Raw genomic sequence first — 7,937 nt, 5'->3', positions numbered from 1 at the left:
TGAAAAAATATTTTTTTTTAAAAAAGTAAACATGGTTAGGATTGACCCATCACTCTAAACTCCATATCTCAGCAACCAGCTTATTACCCTCCTAGGAGCTATAATTCCTCTATAATGCTATGCACATTTGAGGGAGAGAGAGCGAGCGAAAAAACCTTTATATTATTTATTTATTAGACCAATATCCTGTCAACTATTCGATATCAAGGCACTTTACAAACAATTATAAACAATTAAAACAGTTAAAGTAATTAATTACAAAACCATTATTGTATTATTATTCCATATTTTTAAGAATATATATTAATATGCTGCTAATGCAGCACTCCAGACAGGGAAGTTATGGAACTGCCCGGCCTGTTTTTCTCACATTCGCTCTAGTACGGACCTTTAAGCAAAGAGAGGAAATTCTGACGGCGCTGGCTTCCCATTGGTAGTCTGTTGTCCTGCCCACTTTCTCCATTGGAAGAAAAACTAGAGAAGGCGGCATTCCGTGAGTGGCAGCCGGCTGGGCCATTCCGACGGTGCGCTATTCCCAAAGCAACGTTCTGAAGGCGAACGCGTAGGAGCCAATGAGGGGCGCGAAGCTGCTGGGGTTTAACTAAAGGGGTTCAAGACCTGAAACTCGTGGTTCCAAATCGGAGAGGACGCTGTAGAATTAATCCAAGGGGGCGTTGTGACAGCACCAAGCAGAACCAAGTAAGGTTTCCCTGCTGTTTTCTGTGCGATCTGGAGGGAGAAGGCACTGTCTTCCTCACCCTCCCGGCTTCCTGGAGTCTTTCTGGGTTTAGGAGCTTTTGTGCCCCCAGCGTCTTGTCTGAATTGGTGCAAGGGCTGTAGAAAGATCACGCAGGTCGAGCTAGGAGCAGAAGCCTCATTCGGAAAGGTGCTGCTTTGAAGAGTGTTGGGGCAGAGGGTCTTTATTTGGGCTCTCCTTGTGAGTGGAGCCTTCTATGGGCCTTCCCTTTGGGAGTGGATCGCGCCGGAGGCTCAGACTTCCTCTTTCTGAAAAAAAGTGATGCTCACCGCTGCTGTATTAAGGCTAATAGTAGGTCTCGCTCTTTACTAGTACAGCTTGCAAAAGATGTCCAGCCAGCACCCCCTATAGCTGGAAGGAGCATCCAAGAGAAAGCTTTGCAGCCTTTTTCATTGTTTCATATCTGAGGAAGCAGAAAAAGTGTTTCAGGCTTTTGGTTTCTAAAGCCTTGTTTGCCCACAGCAAATCAATGGGTACTGTGTGCTATGGAAACTTTTGGTCTAGTGTGCTCTTTGATATCTGGGAACACTGACAAGATTAGCTTGGCAGCTGCTATCCTGTAACCACCACAATTCTCAGGTACAGTTACTCACTCTGCCTGTAAATTACCTACTTGGAAAACCTGTTTATTGTTGCTTCTCAGAATGTACATGCAATGTATCCGTGTGTAGGATTGTGTTGCAGTTTACATGTGTGTAGTCTGCATATTCATTCCTCCATCCCGATAGGAATTTACTCTGCTTATTGTGTGAAACCTTTCTCAAGGTGTGATAACTGAAAATAGATTGTATGGTGGAAAAGTGCAGGTTCTGAGACTGCACATATTTGTCAGCAATCACACAACTATTGCTATCAGAGTACAATAATAACAGTTCCACAATTGCATTTTAAGGGTGTGGAAAGTCCTGGTACATGCTGATGTTTTACCACAAGTGATAAATGATTCTGAGTGGCAGTGTTAAACTTGGGTTTGATGCTTAACTCAAACAAATAATATTAGAGCATTCTTAAACTTTATGAATGATGATCATTTTAGTTGCAGTATATATTTATTAGCAAGATGGAACTAGACATGTTTAAAGTTCCTTGGATACTGAACGAGTCTCTCTTTTTAAAGGATTAAATACTGTAGAAGTTTTAAACTTCTATCTGGCACCTTAATTCTAGGACTGTTTCCTTGGATATAAAATCCTACTGATTTCAGTGAAACTTCAATAAGTGCATTTAAAACTCTAGTTTTACAATCTGCTCATAATGTTTTATGCTGGTGTATCTAACCTGACACACTGTGTCAGATTATACAGGGCAAAAGAACAGCCTGCAAACCCAACATAGCAACAAGCAGTGGTCAGGCATGAAGGTTTAGCAGTGGTATTGGAGTGCACCAGAAGCTACAACCTTTAAAATAAAACCTTTAAACACCCAAATAGAGTGCTGCTAAGGGAGGTGAGGATAGTAGCCCTTTTTTAAAAAAGATAAGTGCCACTGTTCAGATCTTTATGGGAGTCTTGTTCTCTTAATTCTAAATCTGTAGGGACAGACCACAAGGAGTCAGTGGTGAGATAAAGGCGCTCTTAAAAAAAATTGTATCCATTTCTTTTAAAAGGGGGCATACCTAACAGTGAGAAATGATACTAAAGGGGCAATGAGGAGACTAGAAAGTCACTAGTACTTACAGATTTCCCCCCCCCCCAGTCACCTCTGGTGAGATGTGTCTCTCAGAAAGGCCTGAGACCGCTCTGCATAAAAATGGAAAATTAGTGTGTGTAATTCTCACATACCTTGCTGATGTGACCATTGATTATATCATCTTATTTGTTATTTCTCTTTATAAACCGTCCTGAACCATTTTTGGAAGGGCGGTATAGAAATCGAATTATTATTATTATTATTATTATTATTATTATTATTGATCCAATTAGTTAGTGAGTGCTCGTACAGGTGCCTGTGAACTTCAAGGACTGTGTGCAAGGCATAAGGGAGAGCATCCAGCTCCACAAGAAACACTGTGTGGGACACGCCTTAATCATACCACACAGCTTAAGCAGATGTGCACTGGTGCAGCAAATCAAGGCGTGTTCAGATGAGGGCCAGGTGAGATGAATTCATGTGCCTCATACTTTCAAGTTGCATGGGACTGTGCTAACCCCCTTGCTGACTGCTGCTACTCCAGGAGAGCCAGCAGCATCGGCAACTGAGCGGAACACTGATCCATTGGAGATCAGTGTTCCCTGTAAAAGGGATTCCCAGATGTAGTTGACTACAATTCCCAGAATCCCCAGCCAAAGACCACTACAGCTGGGAGTTGTAGTGTGTTGTTGTTGTTGTTGTTAGTTCGAATTCTATACTGCCCTTCCAAAAATGGCTCAGGGTGGTTTACACAGAGAAATAACGAACAAATAAAATGGATCCCTGTCCCCAAAGGGCTCACAGTCTAAAAAGAAACATAAGACAGACACCAGCAACAGTCACTGGAGGTCCTGTGCTGGGGGTGGATAGGGCCAGTTACTCTCCCCCTGTTAAATAAAGAGAATCACCACGTTAAAAGGTGCCTCTTTGCCAAGTTAGCAGGGGTATACATCTGGGAATCCCTCTTACAGGGAACTCTGATCAGGCAACTGTAGCATACCACAAACATGCCTGCACTCTGATCAGCAGCATGTTTAGCCAAGGTCTCCTTCCTCCTTCTGGTTTCTCAGGGCTAAATGACACATTGTGGTAAGCTGTCATTGAGTGATGAGCTTAAAATAATAAGTGGCTCTTTTAAAAGGCAGCTGAGGGGGTGAGTCGAATTGGGACTATGACATGGTGTGGTGGTGGTGGGTCAGCGCCTACTGGTTCCCTTGCACAGTCTTCTCTCCAAAGATCTCCCCCCCTCCCCCGCCAAACATGGCTATTCGCTGTAAGTGGCCATCAGCCCCCCGCTGGTCCTGCTCAGGCTCCCCTCTTGGCTCCTATCTAACATGGGGAAAAATGCAAATGCAAGGGCAAATGATATGTTTAATCTAGTTGGGCCTACAGGGTCTGACTTTCCACACCCAACTTTGACACCATGCATGAATTAAATGTTCATGTTTCGCAGCTGTTCTACTTGTTATGCGTTCTGAATTTTTTTCATCCTTTCAAACTTTGTACTTGAAATGGTTCTTGGGTTCGAAAGGCACCCATGTGTTGAGATTAAAAACAAAAGCAAGAGATCTCGGCAGTGTAAGAAACTGTTAATCTTTGCACACGCAGCTTTCTATAGACTAGCTGAATTCTGTTGTTTCTGTTCTGTTAATTCAGAAGTACCTCTTTACTCTGCTAAAATGGTCTCTCATTTGTGGATGCAAGAACAGCTTGCTTCTTGACAAGCCAATATTTCATCAATATTCTGGCTCCAGCAGCAATATCTGCCTTGCACGGAGCATAGTATGCGCTGGGCTTATCAGATAATGGAAAACAAAGGAAATATTTCAACTTGCAAATATTTCAGCTCTAGATTATAATAAAGCCAGATAACAGGTGGAGCTTGGGATAGAATCCTGATTATTGGTAGGTTTTAACCTCTGAGATCTTGCTCAAAGCAATAATTAGGCTAAATAAAATCTGTGGCAAAGAATGAATAGCTAAAGCTACCATACGGCTTCATTTATCCTGTTCTTGTCCTGATTTCTATGAAAAAGAGGAATGTCTTTGAGGAAAGGCAATCTGTCTGAAATTTGCCCACTCTCATGTGAAAGCTGCCTGGCAGAGCTAGCCACCTTTGAGCCAGCAGCCAGGTCTGCCAGTTCTCAGAGGACAAGGGTAGCAGTCCAAAAATGAAAGCTGGCAGGTAGACCTTGGCCACCTTTGTGCCAGTGGCTAGGGCTACTCCAGCACAGGAGGCCAGGTCTCAGCCCCATCCCAGCTGCATGCAGGAGGCCCTGGATAGATCTGGCCTCTGTTGCTCTAGCAGCTTAATCTACTGGCAGGTGAGGGAGCTGCTTCCCTGCCCCAAACAATGGGTAGACCTGGCCACCTAGCATTCCAGAGGCCAGTCCTACCACCAGGGGTGTGCACAGACTGTCTGGGGAGGTTCGGTCTGAATTCGAACTGAATTCAGACCGAACTCTGGGTATGCGTGCCTGTTTGGTCAAACTAATCAGCTAGGCCAGTTGGCTCAATGAACCAGCTTGAACCGGTTTGCGGTCGAACCGACTTGGTTCACGGCAGTCCGTTTCCATCGCAAACCAGTTCTGCACATTGCTGTCTGCCACTGCTGCTGGCCCATTCAAATTGATTGTAGACCTGTCTTCATACTTTAAAAAAAAATGTTTTAAGGCAATTGGAAAGGTGTCCTCATTTTTCAGGTAGCTGAAAAAATGGTAGTCTTATTAATAGCATTGTTGATTCAGAGCCCGTTCCAGTATAAATGACTTTCTGTGTGTGTGTGTGTGTGTGTGTGTGTGTGAGAGAGAGAGAGAGAGAGAGAGAGAGAGAGAGAGAGAGAGAGAGATCACTGCTGTGTGCCAAAGTATATCCACCAATGTATCTGCAAATAAATGTGGGGATCAGACTTGATGGCAGGGTGGTTTTTTTGTTTTACACCTAGGAAGAGTTTTTTGCTGATCTCCTCTGTAATGTTGACCCACTTCTGCTACACTTTTCTGCCCTCTCTCCCATCTCAAACATACAGGCTACATACAGGGAGCTGGAACAACATGCATACTACTTTCAGGAAACAAAATGAGGAAGGGGTGTGTGTGTGTTTGCTGTCAACCCAGAATCTGTTCTGTTTTTCTGTTGCCCAGAATCATTTGAGGCATGGCTTCTAGATCAAGGAAGCAGTAGAAGTGAGAATGGAGTGTTTTCCAGGCAATTATCTCCATGTAGTCTCCTCCTATTTCCTTGAGAGAAGCAGAACCAGCTAGCTTAGCAACAAAAAAGTGGAATTCCCAGTGGCAGCGGCTGCTGCTGAATATGAAGGCCGCACTACCTGTATTGTTCATCTGTTGGTGCTTCATTGGCAGCAGACAATAGGCCTATACTATTCACAAGTTTTGTTCAACACATGTACAATCTATAAGCATGTACAGTTATTCTCACAGTTGAGCACATCAGTGTTCTCTCTGATTTTTTTTCCATCTGTGTGCAGACTGAATTTTGTTCTGGGTGGCAGTATCAATGCAGCGTGTGCACACATGCATTCAGAATGGGGCCTTCCTGATTCAACCTGGGCGGGATCTAAAATTAACTGAGCGGACATCAAAAAACAGAGGGAACACTGGAGCACATGTATAGCAGTACTTATTTGTATCCTGAATTTCAGGGGGCCCATATGATCAAGTGACTTGCACCTATCTCTATCAGATGTAGGCCATCGATTATAGCAAATGAAGCTGGAATTGACTTCTGTGTTCATTTCTACAATGAATGCAGGTGCAGTCATTCATGCAAACATGTACATGTGTACAGACACTTGAATGCATGTATCATGTAATGTCTGAATAGGGCTATTGTCCCTGTGATGAGTATGCGGTGCGGTTTTATTCTGCATGTATTGGGTCTGCAAATTCTCGTCCAGCAGAGCTGTTTTGGATTGTTAGGAGTTTAACTCAAGCCCCTTCTGTCTCAAATCTGTTTCCGGAAACAATGTCTCACAGTGATGTATTCAATGAGGTATTTGTAGATAACATTTCTCACATTTGGACTGATCTGGACTCCAATATTTCTGCAGGGCCAATTAGGGAGGTGTCCAGCAATCCCTCTTGCAAGATTAGATTGGATCCACTTCAGTTTGTGACTCCTGAGGATGTGGACAAGCTGCTTGTAGTGGTACAGCCTACCACCTGTTCTTTGGATCCTTGCCCAACATGGCTGATTTCATCTTGCAGGGAGGTTGTTGGTGCTAGCCTAGTTGAAATCATTAATACCTCACTGAGGGAGGGCAGGATGCCACCTTGTTTGAAGGAGGCAGTGGTTAGACCCCTTCTTGAGAAGCCCACTCTGGATCCCCTGGTGATGGATAATTATAGGCCAGTCTGCAACCTCCCATGGTTGGGTAAGATTTAGTTATTTATTTATTCTTCAATTTATATACAGCTTTTCATTAAAATATCAAAGCAGTTAAAACAATGCATAATCTATTAAATATAATTCTCTAAGACGTACCTGTGGCTAATCCCGTGCGTGGAAGCTCTCGCGAGATTTCCTGGCTGGGCAGAATAGAGCAGGGCACTGCAGGGGGAGCCTCTCTGAGCCAGCCTGCCGAGGAAGGAGGGAGGTCGAGGAGGAGGGGGTGACACCACTGCAAGCTGGTGGGAGAGCACATGTCGGCTCCAACCGCCTGCTTCCACGCGAGGAGGATGGCTGAGCAGGCAGTGGCACGGGCCGTGAAACCAGAGCTGGAGGGCTGGGGGTGAGAGCGAACTGTCCAAAGGGATGTAGGGAGGAGGGGAGCGAAGGGATAGAACTGGCCGAAGGGATAGAGACGAAATGAAGACAGGGCAGGGAGCCAGATCGGCTGGGGGAAAGACAGGGAGAACTAGGGGCGCAGATGCTCTGCGCCAGGTCAGCTAGTTAAAATATAAAGGTACAGATAATATAAATATAAAAACAATCTCTATTTAAAAACTTAATAACCCATAAAAACAGAAATATTATTATTATTATTACATAATATAATACATAGAACACAAAGCAGCAGCAGTAAAAACAATAATTTCATTTAGAAGCCTGAGTGAAGAGCCACGTCTTTACTTTTTCCATAAAAATGGTCACGGAGACTCAGGAGCGGATACCGGCTGGGAGAGCATTAAGCCAGGAGAGAGTAAGAGGATTGAGAGGGTGGTGGCTGACCAGCTGCAAGTGGTCTTGGTGGAAATGGATTATTGAGACGATTTCAAACTGGCTTTAGGGTGGGCTATGGTGTTGAGATGGCCTTGGTCGGCCTGATAGATTACCTTTGTCAGGGAATTGACAGAGGGAGTGTGACACCGCTGGTTCTTTTGGATCTCTCAGTGGCTTTTGATACTATCAACCATAGTATCCTTCTGGATTGCCTGAGGGATTTGGGAATAGGAGGCACTGTTTTATAGTGATCCTGCTCCTATGTCTTGGGTAGCTTTCAGATGGAGGCACTTGATTATAGTTGCTCTTTAAAATGAGAGGTACTATATGGAGTCCCTCAGGGCTCCATTCTATCGCCAGTGCTTTTTAG

The 7,937-nt window shown here is 44.2% G+C and overlaps 1 protein-coding gene across 1 annotated transcript in view; it reads left to right on the top strand.

Annotated features, from left to right (window-relative positions):
- Positions 1 to 505: 505 nt before the first annotated feature.
- The window catches only part of PSEN2 (presenilin 2), a 31,764-nt gene continuing 24,332 nt past the window's right edge, over positions 506 to 7,937 (top strand). Inside the window, exon 1 of the mRNA XM_053307077.1 lies at positions 506 to 699. The gene's annotated coding sequence lies outside the window, so the exon portion shown is untranslated. The remainder of the gene's footprint in view (positions 700 to 7,937) is intronic.

The sequence above is a fragment of the Hemicordylus capensis genome, chromosome 1, assembly GCF_027244095.1.
Source record: "Hemicordylus capensis ecotype Gifberg chromosome 1, rHemCap1.1.pri, whole genome shotgun sequence".
Taxonomy (NCBI): Eukaryota; Metazoa; Chordata; class Lepidosauria; order Squamata; family Cordylidae; genus Hemicordylus; species Hemicordylus capensis.
This window is presented reverse-complemented; position numbering and strand designations above follow the sequence as displayed.